The sequence below is a fragment of the Bidens hawaiensis genome, unplaced genomic scaffold, assembly GCF_021521415.1.
Source record: "Bidens hawaiensis isolate Kalapana, Puna unplaced genomic scaffold, B.hawaiensis_p1.1 tig00043478_1, whole genome shotgun sequence".
Lineage (NCBI taxonomy): Eukaryota > Viridiplantae > Streptophyta > Magnoliopsida > Asterales > Asteraceae > Bidens > Bidens hawaiensis.
In genome coordinates, this window is record NW_027505833.1 from 36,944 (window position 1) to 60,016 (window position 23,073).

At 38.7% G+C, this 23,073-nt stretch overlaps 1 long non-coding RNA gene and 1 pseudogene across 2 annotated transcripts; one reads left to right on the forward strand and one right to left on the reverse strand.

Annotated features, from left to right (window-relative positions):
- The first annotated feature begins 464 nt into the window (after positions 1-464).
- Positions 465-2,987, forward strand: LOC143615523 (thioredoxin-like fold domain-containing protein MRL7L, chloroplastic; annotated as a pseudogene). The gene is made up of 5 exons (XR_013150491.1): positions 465-833; positions 1,020-1,498; positions 2,132-2,213; positions 2,311-2,422; positions 2,614-2,987. The product of XR_013150491.1 is annotated as a thioredoxin-like fold domain-containing protein MRL7L, chloroplastic (transcript).
- A 406-nt stretch (positions 2,988-3,393) lies between these two features.
- On the reverse strand, positions 3,394-20,165 carry LOC143615525 (uncharacterized). Its single transcript, XR_013150492.1, has 2 exons — positions 20,034-20,165; positions 3,394-3,479 (listed from the first exon to the last, which is right to left on the reverse strand). It is a non-coding gene; the product is annotated as an uncharacterized LOC143615525 (long non-coding RNA).
- Between the last annotated feature and the right edge of the window lie 2,908 nt (positions 20,166-23,073).

Below are 23,073 nucleotides of genomic sequence, written 5' to 3' on the forward strand. Positions count from 1 at the left end.
TTAAAATATAATTAGTAAATCCATAGAATTTCTAAGAATTTAAGGACAAAACTGAATTTGAAATTTTAAGAAAATTAATTTCTAATAGGAATCTTATTTTTTATCGAACGACCAACAAACAAAGAGTTGTCTAAGAATTTTGATTTTGTAATATCACAGTCTAACCTAACCTGACCGTACGAAGTCCTTAAACATCTTCATCTTCAAGTTATAGTGTCGAATTGGAGATCACAAAGCCAGCCATACACCCTAAAATGTAGTCTATGAGAATGAACCCGGTCTCCGTTAAGAACCCAAACTTCCTTTCTGAATCTTATCTTAAAAGTAAAGGAAACTAAACTAAACCCCTGCCCGCCGGATTCCAAAACCCCTGACTAAAACAGAAGAACCTCTTCTTCTTCTTCTTCTTCATCATCCTCCTCCAGGTATCCTCACACTCTCTTTATGTCAGCTCTATGTATATGCATACATACAGTAATTCATTCATTGATATAAGTGTCATACTCTTCATCCTCGACCTAATTATTATTATTATATCATATTCATATTATAATTAGGGTTTCCAATTCCTTTTCTAATTTCAACCTGTCATTGACATGTCCACTTGTTGACTGACTATATTTTGAATTATTATCATCATCTTTGCTTTTGGAAGGATGCCTCCTTTTAACTTAAATCTACTTGTCTCTGTTCATTTCTAGGCTACGGTGGGTTTTCAGTATCTGCAATGTCATCTCACTGCACAGGATTAAGTTTCGTAATCTCTATATGCAAAGGAGAATCTATTCAAACCTTCTTTTCCAAAGCCTCCTTTTACAACCATTTCTCTACCGGTATGCTTCATTTCCTGTTACAAAACCCTGCTATGCAATTTTTATTATCCGAAAGTCTACTTTTAATGTATACAACCTCCTAAATGTTTTTAACCTGATCCATTTTGGCCTGAACCTGACTTGACCCGCTACCATACCTACCCATCTGCCACCTGTAATATGTATTCCAGTTGAATTGTGAAACAGGCTTCAAGTTTGAGAACAAGTAGCCTGAGAGCTTCTAAACAAGGAGTCAAAGAGTCTAACAAGAGTGATCAAAGTGATGATGATGATGATGATTTTGAAATGGACGAGGATGAGAGGAAAGAATTCAGGGAAAAGATTAGACAAATGATTGAAATGAACCCCGAGGTTGAACAAGAACTTGACCCTGAAGAAAAAAGGAAAAAAATGCACAAGCTTTTGGCTGATTATCCCCTTGTTGTAGATGAAGATGATCCTGATTGGCCTGAAGATGCTGATGGATGGGGTTTCAATTTCAGTCAGTTTTTTGATAAAATGAGTGTTAAGAACGTTAAAAAAGACGATGATGATTATGATAGTGATGGTGAGGTTAATTGGCAAGATATACGCCCCATTAAAGACATCACTTCTGCAGAATGGGAAGAAACTGTATTCTCAGACCTTAGCCCGTTGGTTGTTTTAGTGCATAATCGTTATAGAAGGTTAGTGTGCGTACTTTGATTGTTCTTTTCATCATGTCCGTGTTTGTTTATGTTCGTTCGTTAGTTAAGTAAACAAATGGCTCACGAACGAACATAACAGAACATAGATAAATGAACATAAACTAAAACTAGTTAAGAGTAATGTGAAGAATAACGTGTTATTGTGTTGGGCCTAAAAAGTTAATGGGCCAAAATTTTAAATGAATATGTTAACAAACTTAAAAAACGTAAACTTACAAACATAAATGAACTAAAACAAATTTAAATGAGCCAACGTTCACGAATTTAGATGAACGAACAAGACATGCGTTCGTGTTCGTTCATTTAACTAAATGAACAAGTTTTTTTGTTCATGTTCATTGGTTTATTAAATAAACGAACTTTTCCGCCGGACGGTTCATGAATTGTTCACCGAATGTTCGGTTCGTTTACAGGCCTAGTTGGGAGAATTGCATGTAAAAGGGTCGATAGTCTGTATTCTAAGTTTATAATCAAATAAGGGACACTGTTACCTTTTTTTTGAACTGTACTGTTACCTGGTTAAGGGTTATTGGGATTTGGGTCCTTAATTTAGTTTTAAACATTATGAAATGTTTTGACATGCTTGATGATTTTATGATTGTTTTCTGTTAGGCCAAAGGAAAATGAAAGGGTTCGTGATCAACTGGAAAAAGCTATACAGCTTATATGGGATTGCAGGATACCATCACCGAGGGTAACCATAAATTCATCTCTCGCACACATACATTATATATACATATATGTATGCTGTATGTGCATATGTAAAAAAAGAACATATGTTTGTTTGACAGTGTGTTGCAATTGATGCTGTTGTGGAGTGTGACTTGGTATCGACACTTGGAGTATCTGTGTTTCCGGAGCTGATATTTACAAAAACTGGGAAGATCTTACATCGCGAAAAAGGTATCAATCATATTGTGATATCATGATGTATTTCCTCGGTTATAGTTTTGGTTAAAAATATCAGTATTGGGAAATGACGTGTTTGCCCATTACAAGTAGACATGTTATTGGTACTCATAGAGGGCAAATCTGTCTAGAAATTATTCTTAGTTTGGTTAAGAATTGTGTTTTGTGTTTTGTTGGTTTTTCAGAAATAAGAACAGCGGATGAGTTGTCAAAGATATTAGCCTTCTTTTACTATGGAGGAGCGAAGCCGGCTTGCCTTAGTAATAGTCCCTCTGCAATCATCAATGAAGCAGTTCCTGGTTTTACTACCAAGAAATAGTGTACAAGTAAGCCAGCAATCATGCTACCATGTCTTGTACTTCTTGTATGAAAAGTTGTGCATTGCTGTTTTCTTAAGGAATTATATAAGAAATTTTGGAAGAAGTATTTATTTGGCATTTGTATGTATTTATGATTGTTGTATGTGAGATTTACTGGGTATAATTGTTGTACGTATTTATCAGGTTACATTATCCGTTATACTTTGTTTTCATTATGCTAACTTAATATTATCTTTAAACCGTTGCATTGATTTAAAGTTAGGGAAAAACACAAAATTCAGTGTTGGATTAACAATCAACAAAACTCCAACCTATGTGGCATCAACAAAACCGTTACATGAGAGACTAGTACCGTACAAACGGTCAATCTAACACCGTAATCAAATTTTAGGTTAGTCAACACCGAATGTTATATAACCAAAACAAGAATGTAACAAGTAGATTGAGCACTTATGAGTTTGGACGTAGTAGTTTACACCAAACTGGATTTGTATTTTTGGAGAACAATTGATTTAGTAATTTTCACACTCGTAACTTTACTCGTGTTTCAACATGCGTTATATTAATATATTTTTTAAGTATTATAATTGAAACACCCTAACTTTTTTTTTTAATACTTTTACAAAATATCAGAGTAGGTCCCAGTTTACATCCAAAACCTGTCACTCGTGGTGACGTTTTATTTTATAAAAATATATATTATACAAGAAAACATATATGTTTAATACAAACTTTATTATAGAAACTATTAAACACGAGAGTATGGTTCTCTTGTCAGTCCAGTCCCGTCCATGAAGCTTCAACCATCTAGGGGTGCTTTTCCTGAAAACATTTTAAAACATATTTTTATTAGCTTTCGCTAAGTAAGTGCACCATTTTATAAAAATATGTTTTATTCTTATTTGAAATTTAACAACCAAATTCCTTAGGATTTCAACACCTGAAATCCTTATATTTACTCCACAATATTATTTGGGAATTCAACACCCAAATCCTTGGGATTTCAACACCCGAAATCCTTAATTTTACTCATCTTTATTCTTTGGGAGTTCGACACCCGAATTCCGTATGAGCTCATTTATAACCCATGAGGGTTATTTACTCCACTTTTTATATTTGGAGTTCAACACCCGAACCCCTTGAGATTTCAACTCCTGAAATCTTTTATATATAGTATTTATATTTTGGGGTTTCAACTACCGAAACCCTCGGGACTCGTAACCCGTATTTTTATTAGAGGCATACCACCGTATTTATTTTATAGCCTCTTTTTGAGCCACTCATTAATTCACATACTTGGACCCACAATCATTTCTCAAATAATCATATATATGCGTATCAAAATAAACATATATAAAATGCTTGTAAAAAAAATAACATAATTATGGTCCGTATAGTTACCTCTTACTATTGGTAAGTTGTAGACGATACTTTCTTTGCTTTCCCACTCCAAAATATACTAGAACTACTTGTTATTTTAACCATATGCTCTCCACTTAGATTATTATTTTTGGTTTATAAACTTTCATACAGAGAACGAATATATATATATGGACAAAGATTCTTCCTTACCCATTAAGAATTCTTATCTAACAAGAAAACTTCATCGCCAAGATATTAATATAAAATGGGAAAATACCATAAAAAATCAACACACTTTCTCTTTTTGCTCACAAAATTCTCTTAACAACTTTGTGCACTTTAACGTCCCTCCACATGCTAATTTTGAACATAAATGCAATGTAACTTATTATAGTATTTTTTTTCTTATGTGATATACACATGAAATTAAATAGGTTGATATGGACCGCCTATGTGTCAAAATTTGACATGTAAGCAAATTATGTTAATAATTTTTTTATATTGTTCTTTTTACCTTTTTGTACTACGGTTATTTTTAATTTTTATCCTTTTCTAAATATAATTATATGTTTATATTACAAGATAGTCACACAATTCTTAGTTGCAAGCAATAATCTTATTAACTGTTGTAAAATATGATATTTTTAATAACACGTAAAAAAGATGAATTTGTAAGAAAAAAGGTATAAAATGGATTTATCATATCGATCAGTTTAACACGATTCGTTAGAGCATTTAAGGTATCAAATCGATTTTCATTTTCTTTGTGATTACATACCTGATTCGTTTGCTTTGTTACCGATTCAGAATCAATTTCCAAATTAGATGACGATCCCTTTGCTCTTAAGCTTCTGCCGTTTAGTGTTAGACCATTAGGTTATTTGGTGAATGTATTCAATTAGGATATTTAATTCCATCTAATGTTCATGTAATTTCATTTTTCATTTGAATAAAAATGTATATGCCACATAAGAAAAAGGAAAAACATATAAGCAAGGAAAATCATTGTTAAATTATTTTTATAAGTTATATCGCATTTATGTTCAAAATTAGCATGTGGAGGGACTTTAAAGTGCAAAAAGTTGTTAAGGGACTTTTATGAGCAAAAAGAGAAAGTATGTTGGTTTTTTATGGTATTTTCCCATATAAAATATAACAGATAAGCATGCCATGTACGATTCCTTAGTCTAGGGAATTTACAATCTTTCAATTTTAATCCCTATAAATTGATCTAATGACAAGCCATTCAATTTATGTATTATGTGTGCATCTTGTAACGTGACATTGCATAATGTCACCACCACTTAATTTTGAACAAACTCTATAATATAATAATAATTCTTATTATCTAGTTCTTGTTTTATACTATATTAGATGGTTCCGAAAACTCGTTTAAACCTGTATATTTTAACGCGTGGTTTTATTTATTACTCACTTGTCTACTAATATTTGAAATATAAATTTCAAATATTTTATTATCATTCACAAACGGGGTGTTACAAATCTCCCCCTCTTAATTAGGTTTCGTCCCCGAAACCTGTTCATACCTCGAATAATTCTGGGTAATACTTTCTCATTTCATCTTCGGCTTCCCACGTGGTATCTGACCTCGCCGATGTTTCCACTGTACTTTTACTTGACTTATATCTTTATTTCTAAGTTGCTTAACTTTATGATCAAGAATCGCTACCGACTTTTCTATATAGTTAAGCTTATCATCCACTTCAATATCATTTAACGGCACACATGCCGTTTCATCGGCCAAACATTTCCGTAAGTATGACACGTGAAATGTGTTATGGATTCCGTTTAATTCTTCGGGTAAATCTAGTCGATAGGCCACTTGCCCTACACGAGCAATTATCTTAAACGGACCAATGAATCGTGGACTTAGTTTACCACGTTTACGGAAACGAATCACTTCTTTCCATGGAGAGACTTTTAACATAATATAGTCTCCTACTTGAAATTCAATTGGGCGTCTTCGTTTATTCGCATACGACTTCTGTCGATCCTGAGCCGCTTTCAAATATGCTCTTATTTGATCAATCTTTTCATTCGTTGCGTTTACCACTTCTTTGTTTGCGAGTTCTCTTTGACCAACTTCTCCCCAACATACTGGAGTGCGACATTTTCTACCATAAAGCATTTCAAATGGGGGCATCCCAATACTTGAATGGTAACTATTATTATAAGAGAACTCTGCCAGGGGTAAATACTTGTCCCAACTGCCACCAAAATCAATAATCAAGCACGGAGCATATCTTCTAGAGTTTGAATTGTTCTTTCACTTTGTTTGTCGGTCTGAGGATGATATACCGTACTGATTAATAATTTTGTGCCCATTTCCTCCTGAAATTTTCTCCAAAATCTTGAGGTAAAACGAGTGTCTCTATCAGATACGATAGATACTGGCACTCCATGTCTTGACACCACCTCATTAATATACACTTCCGCCATTCGTTCTGAAGTATATTTTTCATGAATGGGTATAAAGTGTGCACTTTTTGTCAAACGATCGACAACTACCCATATCGTATCATGTCCTTTTGCTGTTTTTGGAAGTTTCGTTATTAAATCCATCGTAATGTGTTCCCACTTCCATAATGGAATCTCTAGAGGTTGCATCTTTCCATATGGTTTCTGATGTTCAGCCTTAACTTGTAAACAAGTCAAACACCTTTCCACATATTTAACGATATCTCTTTTCATACCAGGCCACCAGTAATTTTTCTTCAAGTCACTGTACATTTAGGTTGCACCTGGATGAATTGAACACTTTGATTTATGTGCCTCATCTAGAATGATCGTTTTAATTGAACAAGATTTAGGAATCCAAACTCGTCCAAAACGAATCTTAACTCCTTTATCATTTTCTTCCAAATGTCGAACTTGACCAACAATTCTTTCGCGCTTTAAGTTTTCTTCTTTTAGTGTTTCCTTTTGCGCAATTTTAATTTGGTTAAATAAGTCCGAATTTACAATCAGTTTATATGATTGTACCTTAATCGGAGAATAATTCTCTTTTCGACTCAGGGCATCAGCCACAACATTGGCTTTACCTGGGTGGTAGAGAATTTCACAGTCATAATCTTTGACTAATTCCAACCATAGACGTTGTCTCATGTTCAACTCTTTCTGATCAAAGAATACTTCAGACTTTTATGATCATTATAGACAGTGCATTTTGTTCCATATAAATAGTGCCTCCAGATCTTTAGCGCAAATACTACTGCTGCTAATTCGAGATCATGGGTCGGGTAGTTTGCTTCATGTGACTTTAATTTCGTGAGGCATATGCTATCACTTTCTCTCTTTGCATAAGAACACAACCCAATCCAATACGTGAGGCGTCGGAATAAACTTCAAAGTCCTCTGCTCCTTCTGGTAAAGCGAGTATAGGAGCTCTAGTTAGCTTTTCTTTCAAGATTTGAAACGCCTTTTCGTGTTCTGAGTTCCATTCAAATTTGGAATTCTTTCGAGTTAGCTTTGTTAACGAAGAGGCTATTTTCGAAAAATCCTGAATGAAACGCCGATAATAACCGGCTAAACCAAGAAAACTTCTTACTTCAGTTGGGGTCTTTGGAGGAGACCATTGCATAGTAGATTCTATCTTGGCGGGTGTAACACCCCGACCAAAGGCGGATTATACATCGGGGCGCCACATATTGCTTCATTACTCGCGACACTATTGGTGTCAATATTTATTAATACACATTTTATCGCGCACGCGCAGCGGGGAAAATAAAGAACATAAATCAAACATAAATCAATATATTATAAATTATAACATTCAAACAACATTAACTTGTCTTGATACATTTTAATTCTAGGTCCAAAAGTGAAAACGTCCTACGTGTCCACAAGCTCCAAAACAGCTACTGCAAACCTGAACATGTGTTAAAATAAACGTCAAACACTTGCGTGTTGGTGAGAAATCAAGTTTAATACAATACATAGATAATCATAAATCTGCGCGCAACATGTGTATGTCTGGGTTTCAACAAGGGTGTAATCAGATCGGGACCAACTCTAAGAGACAAGACTGCCAGTGCTCACAATTGAGCTCACAAACAAGACTAACTGTGCAAGTGTAACAAAAGAGAAAATCATAAACGATAGTTCTCCCGTGTTCATCTAATGGTACCATGCGAACTGCGGAATAGACCGACAAGACGGTTAATGATCCACACATACAAATAAACAGCCAAGTCTACATCCTCAACACATGGGATACTGCGCGACTAAAGTTCATAAACAAGTTTAAGACTCTAAGTTTGTATGAACACATGAACATCCCAAAACATTAAAAGCAAAAAGGGATTAGGTACGAGATTACTCACTTGATAAACGATGCGGTGTAAGATAAAGCAAGAACCAACTTTAAACAAGCACAAGTTAACCTATAAGTAAAGATTATTGTTTTAACGATCGGTTTTAAGTCTTGATTATAAGTTAGCATAATTAATAAGTAAATTATTTTATATATATATATTACCAGAAAACAGAGCAGAACAGGGAGGAAGACGGAGGCAAGAGAGGAGGCGGCAGAGGAAAAACAACGGCAAGGAGCAAGAGAGAACAGGAGAGTGTAAGTGTTTTGTGTGTGTAGTGTTATGAAAATAGTACTATATATAGGTAAACCCTAGGGGACACAAACCCTAGAAAAGATCTCCAAAAGTAAAAGAAAAGATATCAACAGTAAAAAGTTCTGAAAAGTAAAGATATCAAAAGATATGGTAGCAGGGAAAAAGAGAAAAAGGCTGACAGGATTCAGAAAAAGGCATGGGCGGTCCAGAAAAAGTACTGGTCAAGCATGGAAAAAGCAGATCTCAAAAGATTATGTCAGTCACTTTATCTACCAACCAATGGGGTTGGTGCGCATGCTGCGCCGAAAGTAACTATTCAGACATTAGATAGGTTAGGTCAACAGCTCAGAAGATAAGACAACACAAAAGCATACAGGCTGGATAAAACAGGACTAGACTAAAGGGTCAAGCGCGAGAAGGCTGAGTGCGCGAGCGCGAAGGCTGGCACAACAATCCTTAGCGCACTGCGGGAAGAATCACATCCTTAGCGTGCTGCGTGAAGAACTAGAATTCTAAGCGCATCGCGGGAAGAACATACATTCTTAGCGCATTGCGGGAAGAACATGCATTCTTAGCGCGCTGCGAGAAGAGTTCTCTTCACGCATCGCAGGAACAAGATGTCTTCACGCAGGCTTCCATGTAAGGAGTCTGGCGCGTGGAGCTGCAGACATCCTTAGGTGGGAAGAACCAAAGGATAAGCAAAGAGTTAGAAGAAAAAGAGGGAAACAAGGCGTAAGGGCGGGACGGCGACAAGAGGGAAAAGAAGGCGGAAAGAGAGAAGGAAGAGGGACGGGACGGCGGAAAGAAAGAGAGAGAAAGAGGCGGGAAGGAAATATATATTATTATTATTAAAAATAAAATATAAGTATAAATATTAAATAATAAAAGAAAGAGATCGGGTCAGAGAAACGGGTACCTGGGTCGGGTCGGATCGGGCAGATGTCACAGTCTCCCCTACTTTAAGAAATTTCGTCCCGAAATTTATCTCGAAGTAGGTTGCGCAGAGAACAGGTGCGGGTACTTGATCTTCATTTGATCTTCCCTTTCCCATGTAAACTCGGCTCCGCGCTTGGACTCCCAGCGAATTTTCACGATAGGGATACGACTGCGCTTGGTTTGCTTTACCTCGCGATCCATAATCTCAACAGGCTTCTCAACGAAATGCATAGATTCATCAACTTGAACTTCATCAAGTGGAATGTGAAGGTTCTTGTCAGCTAAACACTTCTTGAGATTGGATACATGGAACGTTGGATGCACATTACTGAGCGCGGGCGGCAGGTCAAGTCTGTAGGCAACTTTTCCCACACGCGCGAGAATCTTGAATGGTCCAACATATCGAGGAGCAAGCTTACCTTTCTTCCCAAAGCGGACAACACCTTTCCAGGGCGACACTTTGAGGAGAACAAGATCACCAACTTGAAATTCGAGAGGCTTTCGCCTGCGATCTGCGTAACTCTTCTGTCGGCTTCTTGCAGTCAGCAGATGATCACGGATCTTGGCGATTTTATCTGTTGTCTCTTGAACAAGTTCGGGTCCTGTGATTTGAGTTTCACCCACTTCGCTCCAACAAATCGGGGAGCGGCACTTACGACCGTAAAGTGCTTCAAATGGGGCCATACCGATACTGGAATGATAGCTGTTATTATAAGAGAACTCGATCAAAGGCAGGTGCGAATCCCAATTACCTCCAAAATCAAGAACACAAGATCGGAGCATATCCTCAAGAGTTTGAATAGTTCGCTCAGACTGACCGTCAGTCTGAGGATGATATGCCGTACTCATGTCCAAGCGAGTTCCTAGCGCAGATTGGAGAGATTTCCAAAAGCGAGATATAAAACGGCCATCGCGATCGGATATGATGCTCAAAGGAGTACCATGACGGCAAACAATTTCCTTGACATACAGCTGCGCGAGTTGCTCAACACGGTAGTTTTCACGAATGGGCAGGAAGTGAGCAGACTTAGTCAAACGATCCACTATTACCCAAATGCTATCATGTTTACTTGTTGTCAAAGGTAACTTGGTAATAAAGTCCATTGCTACACATTCCCATTTCCACGTAGGAATTTCTGGTTGTTCGAGCAAACCAGATGGGCGTTGGTGTTCAGCTTTTACTTTAGAACAAGTCAGACATCTAGCTACGAACACAGCAATATCCTTTTTCATACCGGGCCACCAATAAGTTATGCGCAAATCCTTGTACATCTTATCAGCGCCAGGATGAACGGAATATCGAGATTTGTGCGCTTCACTCAGGATATCAGCGCGAAGATTCTCATCAAAGGGAATCCAGATGCGATTGAGATAGCAGAGAATTCCACTCAGATTAGGGACAAAGAGTGCTTCCGCGCCACACGCTAACTCGGCGCGAAGGTTACCGTTACTGATGGATGCGCGCTGCGCGTCACGAATACGCGATTCAAGGTTGCTTTGAATCGGCGCGAAGTGAAGCTGCGTGCGCGGCAAAATACAGTTAAGCTGGCAGGGTTTTCGGCTGAGCGCATCGGCTACCACATTAGCCTTACCAGGATGATACCGGATCTCACAATCGTAATCGCTGATGAGTTCGTTCCATCGGCGTTGTCTCATGTTAAGTTCCTTCTGATCAAAGATATGCTGAAGGCTTTTATGGTCAGTGTAAAGGATACACTTAGTACCATAAAGGTAGTGTCTCCAGATCTTCAAGGCAAAAACAACTGCACCAAGTTCGAGGTCGTGAGTTGTATAATTCTTTTCATGAACCTTAAGTTGCCTTGATGCGTAAGCGATAACCTTGCCTCGTTGCATAAGAACACAACCGAGACCTTGGTTGGATGCATCGCAATACACGACAAAATCATCATTACCCTCAGGTAGCGCAAGAACAGGAGCTTCACACAACAAACGCTTGAGCGTTAGAAAGGCTTCTTCTTGCTTCGAGCCCCAAATATACGGTTTACCTTTGTGCGTCAGAGCTGTTAAAGGCAAAGCGATCTTTGAGAAGTTCGAAATGAATCGCCGGTAGTAACCAGCTAAGCCCAGAAAGGAACGGATCTCAGAAGGAGAGGATGGCGTAATCCAGTTCTTGATTGCTTCAATTTTGGATGGGTCGACATGAATACCCATCTTGTTCACAACATGGCCAAGAAACTGTACTTCATCAGACCAGAATTCACACTTGGAAAGCTTAGCATAGAGCTGCTCGGTTCGAAGCTTTTGCAACACCAACCGAAGATGTTGCTCGTGCTCGGCCTTGGTCTTAGAATACACCAGAACATCATCGATAAACACAATCACGAATTTATCCAAGAAAGGCCTACACACCCGATTCATTAGATCCATGAAAACAGCGGGTGCGTTGGTTAAACCGAAGGACATGACCAAGAATTCAAAATGGCCATAACGAGTTCGAAAAGCAGTCTTCGGAACATCTTCATCGCGGATGCGCAACTGGTGATAGCCAGAGCGGAGATCGATCTTCGAGAAACAAGAGGCACCTTGGAGTTGATCAAAGAGGTCGTCAATACGCGGTAAGGGATACCGGTTTTTAATGGTGAGTTTGTTCAACTCGCGGTAATCAATACACATGCGAAACGATCCATCTTTCTTTTTAACGAACAACACCGGAGCACCCCAGGGCGAAGAGCTAGGGCGAATGAATCCTTTAGCGGTCAACTCTTGAAGTTGACTTGCCAATTCTTGCATCTCAGCGGGCGCAAGACGGTAAGGAGATTTAGCCACGGGGGAAGCACCAGGGACAAGATCAATACGGAACTCGACTTCACGAGCGGGAGGGATACCAGGAAGATCATCAGGAAAAACTTCAGGGAAATCACGCACAACAAGGATGTCGCGAAGCTTCTTCTCTTCAGCAGGTTTAACCACATGGGCTAAGAATGCAACACACTTCTTCCGCATGAGTCTTTGGGCTTCGGCGCAAGACATAAGTTTAAGACCACTGGAGGGTTTTTCGCCGTAAATATGAAGATCACCATTTTCTCGAGGTATGCGAATCAATTTCTTGGCGCAAATAACTTCGGCGCGATTCTTCGAGAGCCAGTCCATACCAATGATAACATCAAAGCTTCCAAGAGGCATGGGGATGAGGTCGATTAGAAAATCGTTTTCGTTAAGGTTAAGCGTACAATCTTTAATCACTGAGTTTATTAAAACAGTTTCACCATTAGCCAATTCAACTGAAAAATCTTCTTTTAAGTCATCGCGCGGTCGCGCAAGCTTCTGCTCGAAGGCGCGAGAAATAAAACTTCGATCGGCGCCAGTATCAAAAAGTACAGAAGCATAAAATCCGTTAAGTAAAAATGTACCATTAACTACGTCATTATTCGCTTGCGCTTGGTGCGCGGTTATGTTAAAAGCTCGTCCACGCGTCACTTGGTTCGAAATCTGGTTCACCGGATTCGCTTGTGTGATTTGCACTTGTAGTCTCGGGCACGCGTTCCGGAAATGACTGGGATCACCGCAGTTAAAGCACGATCTGGGTCGTGGGTTTTGGTAGATTGATTGTGGGTTCTGCGGGTAGACTGGTGGTGTTGGCGCAATTGGATTGGCGGGAAGGACTCTACAGTTCTCAGCAGTGTGACCAGTACGGCCACATCGGGTACAAAGTCGACACGGGGTTTGGGTTGGGTGGTGAAATCTACAGGTTGGGCAAAAGGGATGGTTTCCTGTGTAAGGTTTCTTAGGAGGCGGGGCAGGGAGTGCGGGATTGGTTAAGGCATAGTTATGGACTACAGGAGGTGTTGGGTAGGCTGACAGTGGGTTAGGCGCATGAACTGGAGGTTGGTATGCGGGTTGCTGGACAATGGGCGGGTTGGTAAGCGCATAGGCCTTGCGCCTGCGCTTGAGGTTGTTACGGTTTGAGTGTTCAGGTTTGGTTTCTGTTGGTTCAGGGGCAGTCTTGGTGAGTTTGGTCTTCTCAGTTCCCCGCAGGAACAGGGTTCCTGCTCTGACATGGTTGTCGCTGAGCACAGCGGCCAACTCGATGGCGTCAGAGAGGGTAACTGGGTTTCTGGCCCATACAGAATCTTGAATTTCCATGGGGAGACCCCCAAGGAATTTCTCTATGGCTCGGCGGGAAGGGGTAACAAGGTGAGGGACAAGCAAACTTAGTTCATGGAAGCGCGTCGCGTACTCGCGCGCTTCACCGCTGTACTGCTTAAGATTCCAAAATTCCTCCTCCAGGCGCTTAACTTCGTTGGGAGGGCAGAATTCTCGCGTAAGAATTTCCTTGAATTCCTCCCATGTCATGCTAGAAGCAGCCTCTGCGCCACGCGCATGAGCTACTCCATTCCACCATGTAAGCGCTCTGGATTCCAGGACGCTGGAAGCATATAGGGTTCGTCTGTCTGAGGGGCATTGGGTATGGAGGAAAGTGTTTTCAATCTTTTCGAGCCATTGGAGCATCACGGTGGCTCCTTCAAGACCTGTGAACTTTGGAGGGTTACCCGCGTTAAAGGACTTAATGTTATAACTCGAGGTATTGTTTTGGCTCAAGGCTTGGGCTATTACGGCGGCCATTTCCTGGGAACGTTGCTGTCTACGCATGCGCGAGGCTTCTCTTCTCTGAAATCGGCGAGATAGCGGAGGCATTCTATAAAAATTTTAATTTTAGTTAATATCTTGGTTTTTATCGCAAAGTTTTAATCTTATAAAGCTTGGTTTCACGGAGTTAGATGCTATCAAAAGTTAAAGTAAAATAAATGATCCTAAATGCAGACTTAATAAAGGTAACAAATTCGAATCAAGAATCGACAATTCATGTATCACCATGACTTTCCGAATTCCCAATTTAAAATATACGAGCAAACGAGCATTGGAGATTGACGATTCATGTATCACCATGACTTTTCAATCCTCAATATAAAATATACAAGAAAATGAGTATTGGAGGTTGACAATTCATGTATCACCATGACTTTTCAAGTTTCCAACCTCAGAACATAATCGTAAATGGAAATTGAAAATCAACTATTCATGTATCACCATGACTTTTCGGATCTTCAAATCCCAACAAACGAATAGGCAAGAAAAATCAATAAAAATCGAAATTCAGCAAAAATCGAAATATCGCGAAATAAAACATAAAATCATATACTGCGCAAGTGCGAGCATATTCATAAATAACGAGTAATTAACAATAAGCGCGCAAACATGAGATTTCTCTCATGCGCGAGAAGGGACTCTTAGGTATTCTAGGCCGTTACGTCTAACCACCTATCCTAAAGTCAACGAGCTCTGATACCAATCTGTAACACCCCGACCAAAGGCGGATTATACATCGGGGCGCCACATATTGCTTCATTACTCGCGACACTATTGGTGTCAATATTTATTAATACACATTTTATCGCGCACGCGCAGCGGGGAAAATAAAGAACATAAATCAAACATAAATCAATATATTATAAATTATAACATTCAAACAACATTAACTTGTCTTGATACATTTTAATTCTAGGTCCAAAAGTGAAAACGTCCTACGTGTCCACAAGCTCCAAAACAGCTACTGCAAACCTGAACATGTGTTAAAATAAACGTCAAACACTTGCGTGTTGGTGAGAAATCAAGTTTAATACAATACATAGATAATCATAAATCTGCGCGCAACATGTGTATGTCTGGGTTTCAACAAGGGTGTAATCAGATCGGGACCAACTCTAAGAGACAAGACTGCCAGTGCTCACAATTGAGCTCACAAACAAGACTAACTGTGCAAGTGTAACAAAAGAGAAAATCATAAACGATAGTTCTCCCGTGTTCATCTAATGGTACCATGCGAACTGCGGAATAGACCGACAAGACGGTTAATGATCCACACATACAAATAAACAGCCAAGTCTACATCCTCAACACATGGGATACTGCGCGACTAAAGTTCATAAACAAGTTTAAGACTCTAAGTTTGTATGAACACATGAACATCCCAAAACATTAAAAGCAAAAAGGGATTAGGTACGAGATTACTCACTTGATAAACGATGCGGTGTAAGATAAAGCAAGAACCAACTTTAAACAAGCACAAGTTAACCTATAAGTAAAGATTATTGTTTTAACGATCGGTTTTAAGTCTTGATTATAAGTTAGCATAATTAATAAGTAAATTATTTTATATATATATATTACCAGAAAACAGAGCAGAACAGGGAGGAAGACGGAGGCAAGAGAGGAGGCGGCAGAGGAAAAACAACGGCAAGGAGCAAGAGAGAACAGGAGAGTGTAAGTGTTTTGTGTGTGTAGTGTTATGAAAATAGTACTATATATAGGTAAACCCTAGGGGACACAAACCCTAGAAAAGATCTCCAAAAGTAAAAGAAAAGATATCAACAGTAAAAAGTTCTGAAAAGTAAAGATATCAAAAGATATGGTAGCAGGGAAAAAGAGAAAAAGGCTGACAGGATTCAGAAAAAGGCATGGGCGGTCCAGAAAAAGTACTGGTCAAGCATGGAAAAAGCAGATCTCAAAAGATTATGTCAGTCACTTTATCTACCAACCAATGGGGTTGGTGCGCATGCTGCGCCGAAAGTAACTATTTAGACATTAGATAGGTTAGGTCAACAGCTCAGAAGATAAGACAACACAAAAGCATACAGGCTGGATAAAACAGGACTAGACTAAAGGGTCAAGCGCGAGAAGGCTGAGTGCGCGAGCGCGAAGGCTGGCACAACAATCCTTAGCGCACTGCGGGAAGAATCACATCCTTAGCGTGCTGCGTGAAGAACTAGAATTCTAAGCGCATCGCGGGAAGAACATACATTCTTAGCGCATTGCGGGAAGAACATGCATTCTTAGCGCGCTGCGAGAAGAGTTCTCTTCACGCATCGCAGGAACAAGATGTCTTCACGCAGGCTTCCATGTAAGGAGTCTGGCGCGTGGAGCTGCAGACATCCTTAGGTGGGAAGAACCAAAGGATAAGCAAAGAGTTAGAAGAAAAAGAGGGAAACAAGGCGTAAGGGCGGGACGGCGACAAGAGGGAAAAGAAGGCGGAAAGAGAGAAGGAAGAGGGACGGGACGGCGGAAAGAAAGAGAGAGAAAGAGGCGGGAAGGAAATATATATTATTATTATTAAAAATAAAATATAAGTATAAATATTAAATAATAAAAGAAAGAGATCGGGTCAGAGAAACGGGTACCTGGGTCGGGTCGGATCGGGCAGATGTCACAGCGGGATCCACTAAGATACCCTCCTCGTTCACGACGTGACCCAAGAATTGAACTTCTCTAAGCCAGAACGCACATTTAGAAAACTTTGCGTATAGCTTTTCTCTTCTTAAGGTATCAAGAACCTCGCGAAGATGTTGAGTATGAGCTTTTTCGGTTTGAGAATAGATGAGAATATCATCGATGAACACGATAACGGAATGATCAAGCATTGGCTTACATACTCGATTCATAAGATCCATGAAAACTGTTGGGGCATTCGTTAAGCTGAATGGCATCACAACGAATTCATAATGCCCATAATGATTACGAAAAGCCGTCTTAGGTACATCTTCTTCTCGTACCTTTACTTGATGATATCCCGACCTTAGATCGATCTTTGAGAACCAACTAGCACCTTGTAATTGATCAAAAAATCATCAATTCTAGGCAACGGATACCTATTCTTGATGGTCAATTTATTCAATTCACGGTAATCAATGCACATCCGCATGCTACCGTCTTTCTTTTTAACAAACAAAATAGGTGCGCCCCAAGGTGAAACACTTGGTCGAATAAATCCTTTATCCAATAGATCTTGGAGTTGAGACATCAACTCCTTCATCTTATTTGGTGCCAACTGATATGGGGATTTAGCCACTGGTTTAGCTCCTGGAACTAGATCAATTTTAAACTCGACTTCCCTTTCATGTGGAACTCCCAGCAGCTCATCAGGAAAAACGTCAGGAAATTCATTAACAACAGGGACTTGATCAAGTTCATTTCTTTTTTCTTTTGTATCAATCACGTAGGCGAGAAACGTATGATGACCATGCTTCATATACCTCCTCACCTTTGCCATCGAGCATATTATAATATCATTCTTCCTTTCTCCATAAACAAAAAATTGTTTTCCAGTTTGTGATAGAAATTGAACGATCTTTCTATTACAAACTATAGACGCCTGATGTTGGGATAACCAGTCCATCCCAATAATGACATCAAATTCCCTTAGTGTAATAGGAATTAAGTCGATAGAATATTCTTCTCCTTGAATAATTATTTTACAATTTCGACATACTTCGGAGACGACAAAGCTCTTATCACTAGCGATTTCGACGTCTAATGAATTTATTAATTTACTTATACTAAAAGAACTATGGCAAGCAAAAGTTTTCGATACGAAGGATCTACTAGATCCAGAATCAAATAAAACATAGGCGGGGAGGGAATTTACAAAAAAGGTACCTGTTACGACATCAGGTATAACCTTCGCCTCCTCTGCGGTTATTTGAAAAGCCTTGCCTCGGGGTTTTGGAGCTTCCAACTTCTTCACATTCTCGGCAGTTCTGGATCCTTCTGTCGCCTTTCCATTCCTTGCCCTCAACTCTGGGCAATCATTTTTCATGTGGCCCGGTTTATAGCAGTTATAACATAAGTTCACTGGACTAGTACACTCTGGGGCTGTATGCCCAAGTCTCCCACACTTATAACAAGTTGGGTTCTTATAACGACATTCCCCAAAATGCCTCTTTCCACAGAACTGGCAAGTACCAGATTCCTTCTTAAAGCCATGTACTTTTGTAGGCTTAAAAATTTTAGCTTTCTTTGTTGATGCTGCAGGAATTACAACATCTAGCTTTTGCTTCCCATCTCTTTCAACTTGTCTTTTTAGCTCCACCTCTCGTTCACGAGCCCAATTAAGAAGCTCCTCGAGACTTCCACACTTTGATGGAGAAATAAATTCTCTTATTTCCGTCTTAAGGATAAGGTGGAAACGAGTTAGCCACGCTTCTTCACTTGTGAAGAGGGAAGGGAAAAACTTTGCTTTATCATAGAAAATTCCAAATATTTCATCCACCGTTTCGTTGCCTTGACGCATATGAAGAAGTTCTTCGGTGATACGATCAATTGCAACACGGGGACTGAAATGTTTTAGGAAGATTGGTTTAAACTCTTCCCAAGACATATTTCTTATCGTTTCCCTACCTTTTTCCTTTTTGACCATATCCCACCAGTCTTTAGCTTGTTCAACTAATTGGTTCGTTGCGAACATCACTTCATCAGTCGCGTCGCAGTGACACGTATCAAAAATAGTCTCCATAGCTGTAATCCACATTTGGCTGACCAGGGGGTCTATTTCTCCCTTAAATTGTGACGGTTTACAAGCCATGAAATTTCTATACGCACATCGATGCGTTTCTACCTCCACTCTTGGTGCTGCTCCCACGGTCTCGAGAGGCTTTTCCACATTCGATTCATTCTTTTTAAGATTTTCTTCCAGCATAAATCCTATAGAATTTTGCATTTCGGCCAGAAGAAATAGAATATTGGCTTCGAATGCTTTCCCCACCTCAATTGCAATTTGCTTGCGAATTTCATCAGGTACAATTTTATAGCATCATCTTGATGAGGTGAAGACGCAGATCTTTCTGAAGCATTATCTATATGTTTTTCTACATTACGGTTTCCATCACCATGTACAATATTTCCTTCTTCCTCCACCATATCTTTTTACTGTGAAGAATAATTTATTTATTATTATTTTCATTCCATAATCTTATCGCTTATAAGGTACTTTATCTAAGGCCTTTATACTCCTCAATCTAGTGTTAATTTTAACAATTTATCTAAGGCCCTAAAACATAAAGCACCGTATATACACATATGATGCAATAAATATAAACACGCACATCATTTCATGCATATATATTTTCCCCCACTTACTCTTTGTTGTTTCCAACACAATATAATTATTGAGAATTCATAGCGGTATGATACATTTATTCTCATACTGGCCAGGCATGAAAGAAATATATTATACTCATCTTGATCTTCCAACTACTATATTGTCTTTTAACATACAAATTTCAGTATTCACATATGTTGTCTCTTAATTTCATTTATGCACCCATACAAAACTCCTCTTTCTAGCTTCCATGGACCGCTTCTGGACTGAACCCTCTCGTTTATTTATCAAGAGCAATTATGGTTCGAGTCTAAGTATTTATCCTGAATACTTAAATCTCTCGAACCGTGCTCTAATACCAACTTGAAACACCCTAACTTTTTTTTAATACTTTTACAAAATATCAGAGTAGGTCCCAGTTTACATCCAAAACCTGTAACTCGTGGTGACGTTTTATTTTATAAAAATATATATTATACAAGAAAACATATATGTTTAATACAAACTTTATTATACAAACTATTAAACACGAGAGTATGGTTCTCTTGTCAGTCCAGTCCCGTCCATGAAGCTTCAACCATCTAGGGGTGCTTTTCCTGAAAACATTTTAAAACATATTTTTATTAGCTTTCGCTAAGTAAGTACACCATTTTATAAAAATACGTTTTATTCTTATTTGAAATTTAACAACCAAATTCCTTGGGATTTCAGCACCTGAAATCCTTATATTTACTCCACAATATTTTTTGGGAATTCAACACTCAAATCCTTGGGATTTCAACACCTGAAATCCTTAATTGTACTCCTCTTTATTCTTTAGGAATTCGACACCCGAATTCCGTATGAGCTCATTTATAACCCATTAGCGTTATTTACTCCCCTTTTTATATTTGGAGTTCAACACCCGAACCTCTTGAGATTTTAACTCCCGAAATCTTTTATATATAGTATTTATATTTTGGGGTTTCAACTACCGAAACCCTCGAGACTCGTAACCCGTATATTTATTAGAGACATACCACCGTATTTATTTTATAGCTCTTTTTGAGCCACACATTAATTCACATACTTGGACCCACAATCATTTCTCAAATAATCATATATATGCGTATCAAAATAAACATATATAAAATGCTTGTAAAAAAATAACATGATTATGGTCCGTATACTTACCTCTTACTATTAGTAAGTTGTAGACTATACTTTCTTTGCTTTCCCACTCCAAAATATACTAGAACTACTTGTTATTTTAACCATATGCTCTCCACTTAGATTATTATTTTTGGTTTATAAACTTTCATACAGAGAACAATATATATATGGACAAAGATTCTTCCTTACCCATTAAGAATTCTTATCTAACAAGAAAACTTCATCACCAAGATATTAATATAAAATATAACATATAAGCATGCCATGTACGATTCCTTAGTCTAGGGAATTTACAATCTTCCAATTTTAATCCCTATAAATTGATCTAATGACAAGCCATTCAATTTATGTATTATGTGTGCATCTTGTAACGTGACATTGCATGATGTCACCACCACTTAATTTTGAACAAACTCTATAATATAATAATAATTCTTATTAACTAGTTTTTGTTTTATACGATATTAGATGGTTCTGAAAACTCGTTTAAACCTGTATATTTTAACGCGTGGTTTTATTTATTACTCACTTGTCTACTAATATTTGAAATATAAATTTCAAATATTTTATTATCATTCACAAACGGGGTGTAACAATAATTAAGGACGCATAAGCATAACTACCAAACATTTAACCTAACGTTAGATAATCCTCAACTTTGTCTAACTTTAAAAACTGTTGATAACTTTATGGTGGTTGTGAATAGAAATTTTAAAGCAGGATTCATACGTGTTACATCACAGTATCACATGTTTTTACAAATCTTACTAACTAGAATTTTGATCATGACGGAATTGGGCAAACAAATTAGAACCATTGATGAGTTTATACAATAAAACCATATTATCGTATATTTTTATGGACTCACCTCGACTTATGTACACTATAGTTGCAAGATAAATAAGCCCAATCAAGCCAAAAGCTCACCGATAGTTAATCTAGACTCGTTTAACTTAAAAAAAGGTTTGAGTTTGTGCTCTCTTTCAAAAAACCTAAGCTCGCCAATACTTGATCTTAACGACTCGTCTATTTATTATCATGTTTATATATTTTATATATGAATTGATGACGTAGGTTGGTACACCACCAAAAGCCAAAGCTTCAAAACCCGTCAATTAGGATACCTTGCTACTTTCAAGGCTTAAATGCTCCAGAAAGTCAAATGGCATTTCCTTAACACGAAATATATAGTATGCCATGAATTCAATGAGTCGAACTCGTAGACATGCACTACAGTAGCACATGGTGGAAAAGAGGGTTACCTATTGTCCAGCGAATAAAGCCCATCGCGTCACCAAAAGGGTAAGTCTTCATGCGATACCTCTTCAAACCTTTTATGCACTCGACGAGCTAACCAAGTTTAGCTTCCCCCACGCTATAAAAATGTGCTTTAGCTAGCACCTCAGTTTGTATCATATACTTGTTCTCTCATATCATACTTACCTTCACCTGAGAACAACTAACTTATTCTCAAACCAGAAAGTAGATTGCATGAGAGTTCATCCCACAGCATGCTAACGTTTGTGTTTGTTTTACAGAATCTTTTAAGTCTCAAACTCCTTATGAAAACTGTCGAAGCACGAAATGGAATCTGACCTGACCCATGACGGAGCTTCCACGGATTTCGAGATGAATGAACCGCATCCTGGTCTGCTGATCCTCTCCTCCGGCTGCTCGCGATCTGCAGTGGCGTTTTGGGGGTGTGGAGGTGACCGCTAAGATGATCTTGAAGATCTCTTGTTCACAGACACAAAAACTGGTGGTGGCACCTACTGAGCATGACCCCATGATAAGGAGGTGAAGACCTCCTTATATAGAGTCTCATGGCCACCATCATGATACCCTAATGGGCCTAGCCCAATTAGGGCTACCTCCACTAACCTCCTCAGCCCAATAACAAATGTATTAGCCCATATAATAAAACAAACCAAATATAATAAATTTAGGATTGTAAACCGGGTTTAATACCATACCCCTACAAGCCCCCCCAAGTCCAGCGTTGCTCCTGGGCGCGCAAGCGCTTTGGTGGAGCGTTGGACTTTATAAGGTGTTAGGGCGGTTTTTTCCCTTTTATTCGGCCTTATCTTTATTGTCTTGAGTCTGGGAGATTTTGTCCATGATGGTGACGCGTTGTGATCCTTAAGATAATGGTGGTGTCGAGTTATAAGGATAATAAAGCCTGCGCGCGAGAGGCGTCTTACGAGCTAAAAATAATAAAGCCTGCGCGCGAGAGGCGTCTTTCGAGCTGAAAATAATAAAGCCTGCGCGCGAGAGGCGTCTTACGAGCTGAAAATAATAAAGCCTGCGCGCGAGAGGCGTCTTACGAGCTGAAAATAATAAAGCCTGCGCGCGAGAGGCGTCTTACGAGCTGAAAATAATAAAGCCTGCGCGCGA